General features: G+C 39.3%; 1 protein-coding gene across 3 annotated transcripts in view; it reads left to right on the forward strand.

Annotated features, from left to right (window-relative positions):
* Positions 1–21,284, forward strand: part of PHF20L1 (PHD finger protein 20 like 1) — a 225,665-nt gene that overhangs the window by 118,065 nt on the left and 86,316 nt on the right. The gene's annotated exons all lie outside the window — the stretch shown is intronic.

Genomic DNA, 21,284 nt, shown 5'->3' on the forward strand with positions numbered 1-21,284 from the left:
ACTTTGTGGACTCCCAATACTCAGCAGCATTTTTTTTGGACATGGTACACCCAGTCACGGGATGTATTTTGAAGATGTCTTGGAAATCTATTGTGTATTCTTGCTATTTAAGCTTGTCAGCTGGGACACAAATTGGTGTTTTCTTGGTCACTTCCCAAGGTAACCTGCATACATTGATTTCAATGTCCCCGTTTTATCTGCTGATACTCTTAGATGTGGTCCACTTTTCTTTTGTTTTCTAGTATATGTTCCTTTGTGAGGATTTGCAGTCAACTGTTTGAAGAGGAAACTACATATGCAGTATGGAACAATCAGCGCAAATGAAGTTGTATCAGAAATGTTGTTAGCTGAGCACCTTAGGCTAATCACACCGCCTCATAGAATATACGAAATAGAAATACGTGCAGTGCAATAATAAAAGTCTGTGAACACAGTGTTCACAAAGGAACTACAAGTCCTAGGCAAAAAGAGATGAAGAAACCTTGTGATGAATTTCAGATTTCTGTGTGACACCACCTCCACCAGCTGATAAAAATTGGGTGCTTACCAGATCTGATGGACCTCTGAACTAACAAAAGGTCAAACGAGCTTGTATCCACAGCGGGATAAAGGTAATCAGCACTCCAATGAACAGGCTAGCTGTTCATTGAATTCAGGCGGTCAGTGGTAGTATCACCACACACGAACGATCTCCTCACTCTTCCTGTGATGGTTCGGGCCGCTATGACACCTCTGACACAACGCAGCGCCCTAGTGAACAAACCACATCATGAAGGCCAAGGGACACACCACACAGGTCAGAGATAAAGTTGTGAAGTTTAACCACTTGTCAACCAGCCACCGTCATTATTCTGCGGCAGGTCGGCATGATCCTGCGAACCGACGTAGCTATATGTCGGCTCCTTTAAGCGGGATAGCAGGCACGCGCAAGGGTGCCAATGCTCATGACCACTGGCCACGAGCAATCGCGGGCACGAGAGACAGAACAGGGATGTGTGTGTGTAAACACACATCCGAGTTCTGTGAGGAGAGAGAGATTGTGAGTTCCTACGAGCTGGAAACCACGATCTCTGATCTCCTATAGTCATTCCCATCCCTCACAGTTAAAACACACACACAGGGAACACGGTTAACCCCTTGATCACCCCCTAGTGTTAACCCCTTCCCTGTCAGTGACATTTACACAGTAATCAGTGCATTTTTATAGCACTGATCTCTGTATAAATGCCAATGATCCCAAAAATGTGTCAAAAGTGTCCGATATGTTCGCCATGTCGCAGTCCCGATAAAAATCGCAGATCGCTGCCATTACTAGTAAAAATAATAATAAAAATGCCATAAATCTATCCCCTATTTTGTGGACACTATAACTTTTGCGAAAACCAAGCAATATACGCTTTTTGGAATTGTTATTACCAAAAATATGTAGTATAAATATCGACCTAAGCTGAGGCTATTTCAGCAAAAAGTACAAAATATTGTGTTTTCTTTTTTCCTTCAAAATTGTCGCTTTTTTTTTTTGTTTATAGCGCATACAATAAAAACCACAGAGACAATCAAATGGCACCAAAAGAAAGCTCCATTTGCGGGGAAAAAAAGGACGCAAATTTTGTTTGGGTAAAGCGTTGCGCGACTGCGCAATTGTCAGGTAAAACGACGCGTTGCCGTATCGCAAAAAATGGCCTGGTCATTGAGCAGCCAATTCTTCCGGGGCTGAAGTGGAGCAAGGTTAGGTTATAGAAAATAATTCTCAAGCTTTGAACATCTCATGGAGCACTGTTCAATCCATCTGAAAATGGAAAGAGTATGGCACAACTGCAAACCTACCAAGACATGGCCGTTCACCTAAACTGACAGGCCTGGCAGGGAGTGCATTAATCAGAGAAGCAGCCAAGAGGTCCATGGTAACTCTGGAGGAGCTGCAGAGATCCACTGCTCAGGTGGAAGAATCTGTCCACAGGACAACTATTAGTCGTGCACTCCACAAATCTGGCCTTTATGGAAGAGTGGCAAGAAGAAAGCCATTGTTGAAAGAAAGCCATAAGAAGTGCTGTTTGCAGCTTGCGAGAAGCCATGTGGGGGGGACAGCAACATGTGGAAGAAGGTGCTCTGGTCAGATGAGACCAAAATGTAACTTTTTGGCCTAAAAGCAGAATACTATGTGTGACGGAAAACTAACACTGCACATCACCCTGAACACAACACCTCCACCTTGAAACATGGTGGCAGCATTATGTTGTGGGGATGCTTTTCTTCAGCAGGGAAGCTGGTCAGAGTTGATGGGAAGATGGATGGAGCCAAATACAGGGCAGTCTTAGAAGAAAACCTGTGCAATCTGTAAATGACTTGAGACTGGGGTGAAGGTTCACCGTCCAGCAGGACAATGGTCCAAAAAATACAGCCAGAATTATAATAGAATGGTTTAAAGCAAAGCATATTCATGTGTTCATGGCCCAGTCAAAATCATCCAGACCTAAATCCAATTGACAATCTGTGGCAAGACTTGAAAATTGCTGTTCAGACACTCTCCATCCAATCTGACAGAGCTTGAGCTATTTTGCAAAGAAGAATGGACAAAAATGTCCCTCTAGATGTGCAAAGGTGGTAGAGACATCCCCAAAAAGACTTGCAGCTGTAATTGCAGCAAAAGATGGTTCTACAAAGTATTGACTCAGGGGGGCTGAATACAAATGCACGCCACACTTTTCAGATATTTTTAAAAAAAAAATTTAAACCGATTTATCATTTTCCTTCCACTTCACAATCATGTACCACTTTGTGTTGGTCTATTAAATAAAAGCCCAATAAACTGTAGATTTATAGCTGCCCATGTTGACCAAACCTAAAGTGATTAGCTTGGGATCTCTGAAAAGACTTCAGCCTGCTAAGACTTTGCCAGTACAGTACATTTTGCATCATGTCCTGTATAGTAATTGGCCTAATCTGGAAAAGGACTTTGCTTCTCCTAAGCATTTTGCACAGCAATACCTTATAAAGGAGGGGTTTCTGAAGAAGGGATTCATCACCGTTGTGGACTGGGCCATTTCCTGTAATAAGATTCTGACTACTTTTTTGAGGCCATCCCTGTGTTTTAAAGACACAGTGAATAAAAGCGGTCTCTTCCAAGGTTTTGTCCCAGGATCTTGCATCTATTCTAATGGCCCTACTGTCTTCTAGAGATTGGACTTCATGACTGTGACCCTCCTCTGTTGTGTTGCTGAGCTTGCTGATCTTAGGCATCAAGCATCCAGAATCGACCACCTTTCTGTACTTATATGAAGAACCTTTTGACTCAAATGTTAGGCTGACAATAGATTATGCAATTTCCTTGTACAGTTTTTCTTTAGATTTACCAAATCCATATAGGATAAAACCTAAACACTTTCAATTTGTATGCAATCAGGCAGGCCCTTGCACTACATAGTAGACAATAAATCTAAGGTAAATTGAATAAGAAGATTGTATAATACATGGCTAGACTTAGTCTACAGAGCATCAATGCAAGAAATGCCTTTTGTGTATGTCCAATGGTGGTGAAAGTCTCTTTTGGCCAATCTATGGACAGCTTCATTAAACAAGTCTACAGGGGGAAGAGTGCCATATAAAAGGCAAAATATCCATATGAAATATCCTCTACTACTGAAGCTAAAAAAGTTTCATTAATTTCTCTCAGGCTTCCAAGGATAAAGCCAAAAATGTCCTCACAATGAGGTGGTGCCCCAAAACAAGTGGGGGCGTCTGTTGGCCTTTGCAGGTCTTAGGACATTTCAGACATTTGAGTCCAGAATGTTGTATCCAGTGGCTACAAACTGGCTTTTCAGTCTCTGTCTCTCACTCTTCCTGCTGCATTGGCTCGACTCTCTCAAGTGGTCATAGCCATTGGTCCTGGAAAAGGAGAGATTTCAAAGTTTCCATTCAAAACCTTCTCACCATCCACAAAGCTAAAGGGGGCATCTTTCCCATGCTGGATTTAAAGATTCTCATCTTCCTCTGGGTGCAAATTTTTTTTCATGAATTCTGCCCGCTCTGATTGCTTTCTTCTTTATGAACTTTATGAACTCTGTGGACACCAAAAATGGCTATTTGCATGTCTCCATTTTCCCAGTGCATCAATGCTACCTGCGCTTTCTTGTGGCAATGGAAAACTTCCAATTTGTTACCCTTTCCTTTTGGCCTGGCCACTGCACTTTGAGTTTTCACCAGTGTGCTAGACCCTGTTCTCACTCAACTTTGCTCTCAGGACATGCCCATAAGGGGATATTCGGATGACCTTCTCAGGAAATCGTAATCTCAGGCTCTGACAGCCAATGCCCAATGGACTGTGCAAGACCCTACAGAGAATCGGGTGGATACTAATTCTCCAAAAATCAGTGCTGGAATGATCTCATTGTTTGGGTAGGAGCCTTAACTTTTACATGGCCCTGCCCAAGGTTTCCCATCCCCTGGACAGACTCCAGTCTCTCCACAATACATTGATACTTTGCAGTCCAGGAGCCATTCCACCCTCTATTTTTGCTTAAGGGTCTTGGGCCTACTGGTTTCCTCCTTTATCCCTCGCTGATATTGGAGCAACTTGTCATGCGATTTGATAGATATAATTGCATGACGAGTCGCATCCTGTTGCCAGCAATCACACTGCTTAAATCGGTGCAACTCCGACTTTGCGGTGTAGCATTGATTTGAAAAAGTAGTACATGCACTATTTTTGGCAATTCTGGGTGCAACGTAGACATTTGTGCATGAAGCTGCACAGATGTCTTCAAAGTCGCACTGAGATGCGGCTTTGAAATCATGCAATTTCATGTTGCACGGAAGTTGCGCGATTTTAAAGCCGCAGTTAATGTGAATGGTGGCTTAGAGCAGGGGTTGACAAATTTGGTTGGAATCTAGGAGCCAGCTAAAAAAGTTAGGAGCCAGGTCCGTGACGGTGATCTGGACCTGTCCCTGGTCTGATATGGAGACGAGTGAGGGGAAGATAGCCCCCCACCTGTCTCCAAGTCATTGCCCATAGCTCTTAGAGGGACATTTTATTTATTTTATTTTTTTCAAATGACAATTTTTTTTAAAATTGCATTTTAGTGTAAATATGAGATGTGAGGTCTCATTGACCCCAGATCTCATATATAAGAGGACCTGTCATGCTTTTTTCTATTACAAGGGATTTTTACATTCTTTGTAATAGGAATACAAGTGACACACATTTTTTTTTTTTAAAAGAACAGTGAAAAAAAAAATAAAAGTTAAAATAAGACAAACATTTTTTTTAAACGCGTCCTGTCCCGCCAAGCTTGCGTGCAGAAGCGAACGCATATGAAAGCAGCTTTCAAACCACACATGTGAGGTATCGCTGTGATCGGAAGAGTGAGAGCAATAATTCTAGCCCCAGACCTCCTCTGTAACTTAAAATGTTCAACCTGTAGAATTTTTTTAAACGTCCCCTATGCAGATTTTAAAGGGTAAAAGTTTGTCGCCATTCCATGAGCGGGCGCAATTTTGAAGCATGACATGTTGGGTATCGATTTACTCGGCGCAACATTATCTTTCACAATATAAAAAAAAATTGGGCTAAGTTTACTGTTGTCTTATTTTTTTTTTATTAAATAAATTATTTTCCCCCAAAAAAGTGCGCTTGTAAGTCCGCTGTGCAAATGCGGTGTGACAGACAGTATTGTAACGACCACCATTTTATTCTCTAGGGTGTTAGAATAAAAAATATATATCATGTTTAGGAGTTCTAAGTAAAGGGAAGGAGATAGGCTGGCAGGCAGGGGAAGCTCCATTAGCATTGCTGGTTGTCATTCCAACGGCCACCACAAGAGGGCGCCAGATTCCAGAAGGAACCATAGGATCGCAGAAGGCTTCAAAGCCGGGGGCTCAATTACGGGCCGCCGGCGGCGCGGCCCGACGCGATCACGCCGGGGGGTCCACGGAGACAGGATACCCCCAGCTGTGCTGCCCCAGGCGCCAGGTAGCTAAATCTAGTCGCAAATGCGACCTGGCGCCCGGGTTTTGTCGAGCCCTGGCTTAGAGGCAGTTTAATGTACCCAATTTAACTCTATACCATTGCAACTCATTATTCTGGAAGTGTGGGACAGGAGGGGGCAGTCTCTGGATCATCCCATATGCTTGTCTAGCAGGATCAGGCTTGTCCTGACATGGCAGGTCGCAAGTTCAGCGCTGGATTTAGGAAAATCCTTTCTCGGAGTTCTTTAAAAGATTATAACGACAGATTCCAGCCTGCCAGGCTGGGGCAGAGTCCTAGGCACTCTTAGTAAAAGGGACTTGGTCATTGGAGAAAACTTGGCTCCTAATCAATATTCTGGAACTCTAGACAATTTGGTTATCCCTTCAATGTTGAATCTTTGGTCTGCTAAGTCATCTGACCAGAATTTAGCCAGGAAATGCTACAGCAGTAGCTTAAGTGAACAATCAGGGGAGCACCAGAAGTCTTGTGGTTCAAAGGGAAATTATTCTTGCTTGGGCAGAAAGTCATATTCCAGCCCTGACCACTCTTTACATCCCAGTCATAGGAAAGCAGGCAGGTGGTTTCTAGAGAATGGTCTCTTAACTCTGACTTGTTTTAAGACCTCTGTGGAAGATGCCGGATGTGGACATCCTGGCTTTGGATCCACTGGTAATGCATTGGTTTGGTTCAGCCTGATCTTTGCTTTTCCTCATCGGAGGCTCCTTCGTTGCTTACTCTGCAGAATCGAGATTCAGTGCATTCCATTGATTCTCTTGGCATCGAACTGGCCCAGGTGGACGTGGCACTTGGAACTTGTCAGACTCTTTGGGCCCCTCCTGATTGTCAAGTTTTTATGCTCCAAGGGATGTATTGCCACCCTGCTTCTCGGTCTCTGGCTTTAATGGCTTGGCTGTTGAAGCCCAGGTCCTAAGTAACAGGCCTATTGGATTCAGTTATCCCTACTCTCTTTAAAACTAGGAAGTAAACGTCTCACAAAGTCTACAATCACTGTTGGAAAGCATTTTTCTTTTGGTGTGAGATAAGGAAATTTTATCAAAGGAAGTTCTCCATGTTATGAATCCTGCCTGCTCCTGATGACCGTTTTGACCTTTTTGTACTATTGAGGATCATTTCTTGCCTTAGTGGTTCTTTCCCAGAGAACGCTCACTCTTTGGTGAATGCCTTTGTTTAATGTGTTGCTCACGTTGTTCCTCCTGTACTTTCCCTGTGACTTTGTGAGATCTCCATCACTTCAGTAAGGCGAGTGTCTAAGAACAAGGTTAAGAGTAATTTTAAGGCCCATGGCCCCTTTTTCTTGTAGGGTGGTTTATTTCTTTCTCCCTAACCTTGACATTGTTCTAACATCTCTCCATTGCCTGGGTATGGTACTGGCTGTCCAGGGTTATATCTCCACTACAGCTCCCTTATGACAGTCTGACTATGTTATTCCTGAATATCTTTATAGGTGACAGCCTGCTGCTTCTTGTTCCACTATCGCTAGGTGGATTCGATAGCTAATCATTCAAGCTTCTGACCTTGAAGGCAGAGTTTCTCCTTTACTGGCCAGGGTGCACTCCACCAGATTAGTTCCTGCTTTATGGGCTTTTCATCATCAGGCATGTGTGCTGCCTGGTCTTCTGTTAACACATTTTTTAGCTGGACGTTCAGACCTCAATTGATGCCGGCCTTCGTTGTATGGTTTTTCAGGAGATGCTATAGGCTCTGGGAAGCACCCATCTGTTAACCTGTTTGTTTTTGGTAGGCTGTTCTCCTTTGTTTGCTCTGGTGCCCACCTCCTCTGCCTGCTTTTGGACATCTCAGTGTACCTGAATACTCATCCTATTTTCCCTAATTAACGATTGGGAAACTAGGTCTTGCCCAAAAAATTTTTTTCTTGGAGTACATTATGGGACACAGGTCCCTCCCCTCTAGTCTTTTGATACACTCCTACTATTGCTTACTAACAAAACTGAGGCATGCTGGAAGGGGTTTTAATGAGTTGGCTTTACAGATTTGTTTTTGTTAGGTTACGCCGTCTCCTTTAGGAGACTGGACACTAATGTACCTGAATACTCATGCTTTATCCCGTAATGCACTTCAAAAAAACGGATATATTTTATATAGTTTATAATTTTTTTTAGGTACTTGCAATGTTTTTTAAGAAACAAAATATGGTAAAATGTGCATGTATTGCAGAGATGTACTCCATTTATATATACATATTTTTTCCCCATGTACATGTTTATAAGTTTGGTAGCATTTATCGTTAGATTTGTAAAAGTTAAATGGAAGATTGTTCTCTCTTGGAATGTTGCATCTCTGTCTGCTTTAGCTCCACACCATTTCAGATGTTGTTTGCCCTAATTGACAATTGGGTATTTTGTAACTAGGTAACAATGCCTTTTCTTGCTGCCTGGTAACATGGTGCTTTTTCTTTCATGTTTTTCCTCTGCTTGCCTGGAATATTTTTGGCGTGTAAAATTTGCTTTCTCTGAGCCACTGCTTTTCTACAAGTATAAACATTTCCTGTCTGTGGGTTTACATTTTCTAGGGCTGTTTTTTTTTAAAATAACTAAAATATCAGGTGTGTACTGGGCAGGGTCTCAGACTTACAATAAAGTGGACTTTCAGACCAACTATTTTTTTGTGGTGGTTGAGATGGAAGATCTGCCAGTTTTTCATTGTCGTCTGTATCCCGACTTCCTGTGTGGTCACTGGGGCAGGTTAATTAGCGGACAATCTCCCCAGTTGAGGAATAGACAGCAGTAAACCTCTGACAAAAGGTTCTAATACTTATCCAAAATTACAAAAAATAGTTTGGACTGGCAATCCACTTTAACTAAGCCATTTGATTTAAAAACAAAAAAAACAAAAAAACTTTGATTTGTTTTTTTAACTTGTAATGATTTTACATTTCAAAGTTAGGAGGCATTTTCCACCTTCAGTTGAATTGAATTTGTTTACTTGTATATGACATCCTGCGGCTTTATTGTAATATGTTTTTTTTTTTCTACAAATATATTTTATATACACAGTGTTTTTCTGTTTCTACTGCTTTAAAATATGTATCTGCTTTGGTGTCATATGCATATGTTTCTTTTGAATCCAGTGATCAGTTTAGTGCTGTATCCAAAAACAGATTAGGAGGTTTGGTCCTATCCAAAGAGAAACTAGGTTTAAGGATCTATAAAGTGGAACTACAGTCATTTTTTTTTTTTCTTTTATATAGTAAGCATAAATGGTATAAGAGACATAAATACATATGAATTAAAATCACTGTGCAAAGTGTCTAAACATGTAGTATATCCACAAATATATATATATATATATATATATATATATATATATATATATATATATATATATATATATATATATATATATATATATATATATATATATACACATATACACACACACATTATATATAATCTCGCATTACTAATGTAATAAACTAAGTTTTACAAGAAATCAATAATAAGAAATAATTACGAAGATTGGGCATACAAAATATCCCATAAAATATATATATATTTTTTGGACATGAACTTTAGGATATCTTGTATGCTCAATCTTTGTAATTTGTATTGATTTTTATATATTTAGTTTATCATATTGAAAAGTGTGTGTGTGTGTGTGTGTGTATATGTATATATATATATATATATATATATATATATATATATATATATATATATATAATTTGTGTGTGTATATATAATATTACACTGTGCACAATTTATTAGGCAAGTTGTGTTTTTGAGGATTTCATTTATTTCATTATTGACTCTCAATGAATCGAAAATGTTAGTAAACCTCAAACCTGAATATTTAAGAAAGTAAAAGTGAGCTTTTGGCTTTCTTAGGAGAATATTTTATGTGTGCACAATTATTGGGCAACTATTAGTGTGCAGAATTATTATGCAACTCAATGAAAAACGTACATTTTTCTGTCTCGCTTGTATCTAAAATGAGAATAATAACTCAAATTTTACAAATAAACATCTCTAACATACCAAAAAATAAATCGGTGACCAATATAGCCACCCTTTTCAAGAACAGTCATAAGCCATCCATTCATGTAGTCTTGTCAGTTTTGTAATCTGCTTACGATCAATTTTTTGGTGCAGCAGTAACCACAGCCTCCCAGACACTGTTCAGAGAGGTGTACTGTGTTCCTTCACCGTAAATCTTCTGTTTAAGAAGGGCCCATAAGTTCTCAATCGGGTTTAGGTCAATTCTTTCATCTTTAAGGCCTTTACTGGCTAGCCACACAGTGGAGTACTTCAGTGAATGCAATGGCGCATTCTGCTGCATAAATATCATGGTCTTCTTAAAAGATACAGACTTTTTCCTGTACCACTACTTGAAGAAAGTGTCTTCTAAAAACTGGCAGTAGGTTTGGGAGTTGATTTTTAAATGCATCTTCAACCCAAAAAGTCCAACTAGCCTATCTTTAATAATACCAGCCCATACCAGTACCCCACCTCCACCTTTCTGGTGTCTGAGTGGAAATGGAGCTCTGTGCCAGTTACTGATCCAGCCACAGGCCCATCCATTTGGTCCGTCGATAGTCACTCTCATCTTATTAGTCCATAAAACCTTTGAAAAATCTGCATTCAGATATTTCTTGCGCCACTCTTGACATTTCAACTTATGTGTCTTGTTCAATGGTGGTCGGGTTTCAGCCTTCCTTATGTTGGTCATGTCTCTGAGCACTGAACACCTTGTACTTCTGGGCACTCCAGGTAGGTTGGAGTTCTGGAATATGACAGCACTGGAGGATAATGGCTTCCTGGTAGCTTCACGTTTTGATTCGTCTCTAATCTTTGGCAGTTTTATTTGCGTCTTTTTTTTTTTTTCAACGCGTTTCTTGCGACCCTGTTGACTATTTGCAACAAAGCGTTTGATGGTTCTGTGATCACGCCCCTATATCTTAGCAATTACAAGAGTGCTGCATCCATCTGAAAGAGACTTTTTACAGTTTTGGACCTTTTTAGAGTAAGTTGCATCTTTTTTTGGCCCATTTTGCCTGAGAAAAAGAAGCTGCCTAATAATTATGCACCCCTTGATTTAGGGTGTTGATCTCCTTAGGTCCCACCCTCCCTCATTACAAAAATACACATCTGATGCTTAAATCCAATAAACATTCAAGTTTATCCAGCTTAGAGTTGGACAATATGCATAAAAATGATGATATGGCCAAAATACTCACTTGCCTAACAATTGTGCACACAGTGTATATATTTGTACACTTTTTGCAATTTAGTTTGTACTAATGTGTCTTATATCCATAGAAGAAATTAGCCAGTAACCCGGTAATTTCTTAGGCTATATTAAAAGTGGTACAAAATGGCTAACGTGTTTTGGCCATGACACCCTTCTTCAAAGCTTTGAAGAAGGCAGTCATGGCCGAAACAACATGTTCGCTATTTTGTGTCTCTTTTAATTTAGCTTAATAAAGAATTTGGAACTTGGAATTCTTATCCGGTATGTTCCAAGTTCCAAAGTTCCAAATTCCAAGAAATTGGAATTTGGAACTTGCTGGCTAATTTCTTCTATGGATTGATGCCTTGGGAGCACATATGCCAGCCATGAATTTTGGACCACCGCAATCTCTGTGTGGTAACAGACCGGTTGAGCGTGGGTAAAGCTTCATTGCCCAGTTTATTATATAATTGAGGGGCTGTAAACACACTTTTTTGAGTGGCATTTTCTTTTTCTTTTTTGCTTTGGTGGAGAAGTGTCAGCAATTTTCTTTTGCTGTCTTTGTCCCTGTTGAGAAGATTCCCCTAATTTCCTGTTGAGTTTCATTGGGAAATTGCCCCAAGTGTGGGGAGAATTCTGACACTTCTCCACTCTATCAAAAAAAAAATAATAAAGTTTTAGCTGGGCTTGCACTTTCCAGCCAGAACATTTAAGTCATCTGGAGGTGGAAAAACCTTTTAACAAAAGATATTACATCAGACGCAAACCTCTTGCACCCTGGTAGTAGTAGTGATGAGGCGTATCTTCTAAGACTTGAATTGGTAAACCAATGATTCAGGTTGTTTTTCTCTCTATTTTCACTGTTACGAACAAAAATGCACTTCTATGATAACATTTTAAAGTTTTTACTGGGTATCTGTATTGATCATTCGCTGAATTTATTAACAGTATCTTCACTTTGCATACTTGCAAATGCAAGTCATAGTTTATTTTGTAAAAAGGTTAAAAACACCTATTTGTAAGTTGTTTTTTCTTTTTTTTTTTCTTTTTTAATGATCATCTGGATTTAATAAGGTTTCTCTTTTTGATGCAAACCTAAAATGTACATTAATCCGGAGCCATGTGCGGTGTTATTTGTTGTTTTGGAAAAGCCTGGGTATATGAGCATTTTTGTATGTGCTTCTTGAAAGGAGACTGCCATTTCTTTACAACATTTTTTTTTTTTTTTGTCTAAACCAGTGTGACCTCTTGTGTTCTGTAGATCTGACAATGTGTGTGTACTTTTTATGATCTTAAAGTTGTTGAAGTTAATGTGAAATAAAATGTGTTTATTTACATGTTGTGACTGTTATTTAAGAATTTCTGCTTGCGTCAGTTCAACATTTTTTTTTTATTTTTTTGGGAAATGGTTGTACCAGCATTTGACTTACTCAGTTTGGGAAGAGCAAGATTAAGGTGTCCTCTTCCAGCATCATTTTATTTTATTAATTTTTTTTAGTTATGGTCCAGCCACACCACTTTTTAGACTAAGTATTTTCTTTGACATTTTATTAAAAAGAGATGAGAAACAATAGCAAACCCATAATTTAGTAGTATAGATAGACCTAGAAATGAAAAAGTTTGGGCCCTTTCACGCGGCCAATCCCACTGATCCCCACTGGGGAAATCGGATGAAAATGAACTGTCTGTCCGTTTTCATCCAATCCGCCAGACTGGATTTTACGGACAGGATCGGATAGCAGCGGGTGTCGGCAGACATGTCACATGAGACCAAATAGTAACCGAAGAAATATAAAACAAATAAAACATTTCAACAAGTAAATATTATATACAATTCCTATCCATTTACGAATGCTGAAGCAAAATGATTAAACATTTGTTGAAATGGATATCCATGCAAAATATAAAATCTCTGCATCTACACCAGGGATCTAACACTAACCTCTATCCCTGTGAAGAAAAGATGAGTATGTATACTTTTTTTGAAGTCGATCTGACCCACTCCGACCCGATCTCCAGCAGCAGAAGCTCTGTAGAGGACATGGACAACAATGAATGTGAAATGAATGGGAAGTGACGTCACCCATAGACTTAGTATGGGGCTTCTGTTGTCCTCCCTCTCCTCTGCACCCACCTACACAGAGAAGCTTCGGGCGGACGGCTCAGCGCAAGATGCGGTCGGAGTGGGTCAGACCGGCTTCCAGAAAGGTATGTATATTCGTTTTTTTTTACAGGGATAGAGAGGTTAGTGTTAGATCCCTGAAGTCTATAGATGCAGGAATATAAGGTTTTGCATGGACTTTCACTTTAATGTTGATTGAGAGAGCTTAGTTCTGCTTTAAAGCCTTAAATCATCGTAATGCATTCCCTGGTCATCAAAACAAGGTGTCTTACAGTTAATTTTCTTTACAAAGCAATCTGATTAGAAATGCCTGTCCCCTGCCAGCATGCTGCAAAGAAAGGACCCTTAAGCCTGGTACACACTACTAGTTTTTTTTTTTTTTTTTTTTTTTTCGTTTAACCCAGCAGGGCTGAAGGAAAAATAAACCTGACAGCTCAGAAGGAGCCGCTGTACTAAATATGCAATGTTAGTACAGCTAATCCCCCCTGCTGTGCTATTGTGTTCTGACAGGAGGAATGCCCCCATACCGGAACACTCTGGTCAGCGCTCTCAGCCATTGACTGTCAGTCGTGCCCCTTTGACAGATGCCTGTCAGACTGGCTGCAGTACACACGGGTCGGATGTTGGCCGGTTTCTATTGAACTGGCTGATGCCGTCAGACATTCGGCCCACGTGTACTAGGCTTTACTCTGTGTGGGAAGCTTCTGAGTCAGAGCTGGATTGCCCCAACCAGCAGAAAGCATGAGCTTTGCTGGTTGCAGAGTTTTAGGTCTGACTTCCGTTATAAGACATCCTCTGAATCTTATAAGGAAAGAGGTTCGGGATAAATATTGATTGGTTAACTGTCCACAGCTGTGGTGGAAGATTTTTTTTTTGTTTTTCCACTATAAAAGTTTGTGCAGAAAACGAGTGGACCTAACTGCATACAATTAATTATTTTTGAGGTCTCTATAATTTGAGGTCTTTTTTTAATGCACAAGGAAAAGATCAAACTCAAGAGGAAGTTTCCATGGGATAGATTATTAAATCTATAAAGTTACCCGAGATGAATATCTTTTAATTTCCGAAGAAATTCAAATGGTATGGCACTCGTCCCAGGATTAATTTATGTAAGGGATTACAATTAAAAAACAAGGAAAACCGTCTCAATGGAAATGGCAATATAGAGGCTAAATTGCACATTCTTCTATGCTAGTCAACAAATGCCGCGATTGTTTCAAGCAAAGAGAAGTGGGTGAAGAACTTGCCTGTATCCACTGCACAGAAAACAATAGCAGGGAATAAACCTGAAGATTCTTCAGCCATTCCATCGTTGGCACAACTACTTTTACTTTGTGTGAGCTAATACATATAAAGCCAATTAATAACTGAAAATGTTAACATCATGACAAGTGTGTGTGCCACAATTTATGTAACTTATCAGATGTACAAATGCTTCACAATGGCTAAAAAAAAAACTAACACCTTCCAGTGTCTGAGTTTAAAGTAAAGCAAAATAAAATACCATATTTTAAATCCAAACAAAAGGCAAATGAGGCATATCACTTTAAAACATAATAGTACACATGATCACAAATTTATTGCATGATAGGTTTCATATTGACAATTTTTATAGCCACAAAAAAAAGCCAATTTAAAAGAAAATTAAGTGAGCTGATCCATAATAGTTTACCATAATGCACAATATAAATTCATGAAGAGTCTTGATATTCCTATACATGATATTTTTTTTTCAGATGAAAATACAGTTGGGAAAATTATTTGATCCCCTGCAGATTTTGAAGTTTGCCCACTTACAAATGGTCTATAAGCTCCTTCCATAAATTTTCTATAGCATAGACTGGAGACTGGTTAGGCCATTCCATGACCTTAATGTGCTTCTTCTTGAGCCACTTCTTTGTTGGCTTGGCAGTTATGTTTTGACTCGTCGTGCTGGAAGAGCCAGCCATGACCCATCTACAGTTTTCTGACTGAGTGAAGGTTCTCATTCAAGATTTTACAATACTTGGCCTCATCCGTTGGCCCCTCAATGTGGCAAAGTCGGTATAGGTCAGCTCAAAAATTAGAGGGGGAGGGGTGGCGGTGGGGCTAGCTAGCAGCACTGTGAGTGGGGGTACCAGGGAATGTCTACTCTGTGACGACATGACCCAAGCGGACCTTGAGGGCAAATGCGGGGTGGACCAAGTTTCCACTGCGGATTGAATCCATGGCTTATGTACATAAGTGATGGCACTTATAGCCAGCAGTGATATGTAAAGACCCATTATAGGGAAAGGGGTTCACAGTGTCCACCAGCAGGAAAAGACAAAAACCTATTATGTGTGAATGGTATTTTGCAATAATGTATTTCCATCTGAAAAACATATCATGTATACGGATATAAATATTTTTCAAGAATTTTATATTGTGTATTATGGTAACCTATTATGGATCAGCTCACTACATTTTTTTTTTAATTGATATTTTATTGTGTCTATGAATTGTCAATATGAAATCTGCTGTCATGCAATAAATTTGTAATCGTGTACCATTATGTTTTAAAGTGATTTGCCTCATTTTAAAGTCCTGTGATCAATGTATCCTTTTTTTGTATGTATATTTAGGGATGGAGGATCATTACTCGTGCTACAGATCACATATATTTTTCTCTAAAATATTTTAAAGTTTTAGTTAGTGCCTTGTGCTGGACTATGGCAGGGTTAATATTGTATGTTGTATTACAGAATCCACAAAACATTTTTTTTTTTTTTTTTTTAAATGGGTAAAAATTGGAACCTTTGTGATGTTTGTTTGCTGCTATTGTCTATTTAGGAACATTTTACCTTGAGGGTCCATGTACACCGGGCTTAAAAAAAAAAAACGCAGGTTCCTTTGGCAGAAAAAAAAACATAGAGTGTTTTTGTACAAGAGCTTAGGAGAGTTTAGAAACTTTTAGGAGAGCTTAGGAGCATTCAGTGTTTTTTCTGGCGGGGAAAAAAAAAAAAAAAAAAACTTTTTTTATTCCTGCCTCTAAACGTTGAGCTTAAAGTTGAACTATGGGCAAAACTTTTTTTTTTTTTCTTGGATAGTGTAAGGGAGGGTTATAACTCCTGAGAGATTTCTTTTGCCATTTCTCTTAATTTCCTGTCCCATAGCCAAACAAGAAGTGAGGGAAATCCATAAAAATTAAGGGAATTCCTTGGGGACCCCCTGGTCACCACGACCAGTGTGTCCATTGTTGGATTCCCCCTTTCTTACTTTTCTGGGGACAACCCAAAATTTGGGGTTTTTATTTAACTTTCACTTTCAATGAAAATGGTACACAGGACAAATAGAGAGGGTGAATCTCCTTAACGGGGACACTGACGGCAATAAAAACCTGACATGCGTTGTAATTCCTCTCCACTTATCCACGACTTAAAAGGATAGTTCACCTTTACAAAAAAACTGCCTATACAGGTTTGTAGATTAAAACAAACAGTGCAGCTCTGACTAAAGATGAATACCCTTGCTATAGGTGTAGGCCATTTACATACCGTATGAAGCCTGAATTGAATACTCCCAGGACGTTGCTAAGTGAGGCCTAGTCATCACTGCTCACCACCACCATCACAGAAGTGAGCGCTTTCTCTGATTCAGACCCCCTCACATATTCTTTCTCTCCCCTGATGCAGTATCTCTGAGCTCAGCATTTGAGAGCTCATTCCTGTGACGGTGAAGGTGAGCGGTGAGGACTAGGCCTCATTTAGCAATGTCCTTGGTGTACTTGGCAACATCCTGGGAGTATTCCAGTTAGGTTTCATAAGGTATGTAAATGACCTACACCTATAGCAAGGGTATTATTCAACTTTAGTCAGAATTGCACAGTTTGGTTTTTATCTACAGAAGCCCCTAGTTTGTGGTAAAGGTGAACTATCCCTTTTAACAAAGAAAAAGCCTTTAGTTACTTTAAGATATGCCTCTAAAAATCGTAATTTGCATTGACACATAACATTTAGCTGCTTCTACAGGCAAAACTCCTGTAGAAGCAGTGTTTTTTTTTTTTTTGCTTTTTAAGCCAGGGTGCGTGGACCCTCACTTCTTGCCCCACTGTCACTTTCATAGAAAGGGATGAAATTTTCCCAAATGGGGGCAGTATCAACAAGAAGTTTCGGCTCGAGTTGTAGATTTATACCTTTAACACATTTTTATGTAATTTAAGTCCTACATAATTGGACAAGACTGAAAATGCTAGTTTGTAATCAGGCTAGTGTTAACATAAGCTTCATGATTGTGATCTGCACATTCAGAACTTATAAAAAGCACTTGGAATAAAATGTTAATTCCCTGGTATATCACGTATTCACACAGAAATAAGTATTTCAATTACTTCATGTAAATGTTCTTTCCCTTGGCTAATATTTACAGTTTACATATATTTAAAAATGAAGTGAACAGTTTATATAGTAATTTTTTTTTTTATAGTTGATTAAAAAATCTACAAATTAATTTTCAAAAACAAATAAAAAATAGATTTAACACATTAACCACTTACAGACCAGACCATTTTGCTGGTCAAAGACCAGGCCCCTTTTTGCGATTCAGCACTGCATCGCTTTAACTGATAATTGCGTGGTCCTGCGACGTGGCTCCCAAACAAAATTGACATCCTTTTTTTCCCACAAATAGAGCTTTCTTTTGGTGGTATTTGATCACCTCTGCGGTTTTTATTTTTTGCGCTATAAACAAAAATAGAGCGACAATTTTGAAAAAAACGCATTATTTTTTACTTTTTGTTATAATAAATATCCCCCCAAAAATATAAAAAAACATTTTTTTCCCTCAGTTTAGGCCGATACGTATTCTTCTACATATTTTCGGTAAAAAAAAATCGCAATAAGCGATTATTGTTTGGTTTGCGCAAAAGTTATAGCGTTTACAAAATAGGGGATAGTTTTATGGCATTTTTATTAATAATTTTTTTTTACTAGTAATGGCGGCGATCAGCGATTTTTATTGTGACTGCGACATTATGTTTTTTGGTAGTCATGTGTTAGGTTTGAATTTCTGTAAACAGTAAAAATATATATGAACGTTGGGTAGATAAGAGTTTAATTAAAATAGAAATGGTTTATTCAATTAAGGGTGTGTGTGTGCGTGTATATATATATATATATATATATATATATATATATATATTTATATATATATATATATATTCTCTCTCTCTCTCTCTCTCTCTCTCTCTCTCTCTCTCTCCCTCCCTCTCTCCCTCTCTCCCTCTCCCTCTCTCCCTCTCTCCCTCTCTCCCCCTCTCTCTCTCTCCCCCCCTCCCTCTCTCTCTCTCCCCCCTCTCTCTCTCTCTCCCCCCCTCTCTCTCTCTCTCCCCCCCTCTCTCTCTCTCTCCCCCCCCTCTCTCTCTCTCCCCTCTCTCTCTCTCTCTCTCTCCTCTCTCTCTCTCTCTCTCTCTCTCTCTCCCCCTCTCTCTCCCCCTCTCTCTCTCTCTCTCTCCCTCCCCCTCTCTCTCTCCCTCTCCCCCTATATAGAATCCATATATATATATATATATATATATATATATATATATATATATATATATATATATATATATATATATATATATATATATATATATATAGCTATATAAAGCTATCTTTCTTTTTTATTAGTTACGCCAGCCATTCTCAACCAGGGTTCCTCCAAAGGTTGCTAGGGGTTCCTTGAGCTGTGGCTGATAAACCACCTATTTAATGATGCCTACAGAGTGGAAGGTTCAGCACTACTTAGCAAAGTCAACAGCATGACACCAAATATCTTTTTAGCGGTCTCTAAAGGTGGCAATCTGAACACCACTTTAAGGGGGACATTCTTCCTATTGACCATCAATATAAGGAACATTGTTCCTATTGAGCCCTGATAATTTGGTTTTAGTAAGGGTTCCTTGAGACATGAAAATTTATTTTTGGGGTTCCTCTAGGGTTAAAAGGTTGAGAGAGCCTGAGTTATACAGTATTTTTTTTTTTTACCAAGTGTATTATAGCATAATAAAACTTTGATAGTGATAATTAAACTGCACTAACTCTGCTGTAAACATTTTCTATCAACTTTGATAGCTGTAGATCAAAGTTCATCATCTCATTTGCTGCTGTGGAGTCTTGAGCTGTATTGTCAAAAGCAAATTTTAAAAAGAAGTAGAAGGGGAAACCTGAATTGCCTACTCACAGTGTAAAATTACTCATGGATATATCTTAAAAATGGTTGATACATTGGATGACCTGCTATGTAAAAAAAATAGTGGCCCCCCCCCCCCCCCCTTAAGAAGTAATTGCCCAGTATTATTATTTTTTCATCAGTTTACTTATAATAAATTACATAGAATTCAAATTTAGTAAATTGTGATTTTTCTTATGTGTCAGGCATCCAAGCATTAAAGGATAAGTTCACCTTTGGCAACATGTTAACATGTTACATTGTAGTTCCACCCATGCTGCAGCCTCTGCCCAATTCCCCCCTCCATGTGATAGCAGTACAGGGAGAAGTTCCCCATACTAGCTGTCACTTTTGGAAATTCGTGCCGCAATGTGGGGCTCTGCCCACACATCTGCATCATTCATTCACACAGCTCTGTGTGTGAATGAACTACAAGCCCCAAAACTCTTTGCGGCTGTCGGCTTGTTGTTCTCAATGAACTACCACAACGTGGTGGAGCGCCGTGTTAGTTCATTCCTCCTGTCAGGTTGTATCTGCCTGCACGTATGGATGTATGGGCCCACAGATACACTGACAGATCTGAAGGAGACCTGCATGGTGCCAACTGGTGCAATGTTTTACAGGCTCCAAAAAAAAAGCACATTTCTTACCTGCATAAAAGTGTGCATCTATTATTATTTTTTTCTAAAGCGTGTACTTATCCTTTAAATATCTTTACTGGTAGTGTTCTTATAAAAGTATTTTTGCTTCTTATTTCTGCTGTTTGTATTTGTTGAAAATGAAAAGCATGGCTGAATATTAATTCTTAAACTGGCCTCTGACTTTTTTTTTCCCTCGGCCAGCAGGGTAAACAAATAGTTTTCCCCACTGGGATATTGTATTCTGACCACAGGACTCTCCGCGGTCAGAATATACTGATCACATACGTTTTCCAACATTCTTGTTTGACAGGCGTCAATCTAACGATCGGCTTCTGTCAAACTGGAGTGGCCCAACATGGATCAAAATTCAGCTGGTCCCTGCTGAACCAGCTGAACTGCTATCCATCTATCACCAGCTTTATTCTTGAGTAAATTGGTATGTGAAAGGTGGAAATATGGCACTTCATTTCTCATTTGTTTGCTGATTGCTAGAAAATAAGAAAAACCTATTTCCCCCATTCTGTCCAACTTCAGTTTGCTTGGCATAATATGAACTTTTAAAGAGGAACTGCAGTCTGCTCACATAATTTGTAATAAAATCATCTTTGCCGTTCTGAAGCTTCCCTTTAACCACTTTGAATATTATTTTATATATACTTTGATTCTGTGCTCGCCAAATATGCTGCAGAAATTTCCCTCCACTGAGTCTGGCTGCAGCCATTTTAACTGTGGGCAGCTGAAGCTGCAGCCTGTTCACTTCCTGGATTTACACACACACACACGGGCACCTGAAAAACTCTCACAAGAGTGAGTGAGAGAGAGAGATGTGCATGATGTCATAAGCCTAGGCTAATGACCAGACAAAAAACAGGAAGTGGGCTGTATAAGGTATTTACTGGCAGAAAAAAAATGGTTTACTATCCAAAGTTAAAACAACAAGGGCAGAAGATTTCATAGAAGGAAAGTTGAAAAAAAAATGACTAAAGGTTTGCTTTAAGATAGAAAGTTGTCAATTAGACCATCCAGTGCATTCTATCTTATTTTGTGTTTAAAGCGCAATGCCAGTGGGGCACAAACGGCAGAAGGGCTAGAACTTCTGATACGTTTTTATTACTTTCTGGGCCTTTATGACTCGGCGACAACCCCCTGCTATTTCTTGCACAGGCTTCAGAGCATCAGG

Source organism: Lithobates pipiens, unplaced genomic scaffold (assembly GCF_037356315.1).
Source record: "Lithobates pipiens isolate NorthernLeopardFrog02 unplaced genomic scaffold, aLitPip1_a1.2 Scaffold_19, whole genome shotgun sequence".
Classification (NCBI taxonomy): Eukaryota; Metazoa; Chordata; class Amphibia; order Anura; family Ranidae; genus Lithobates; species Lithobates pipiens.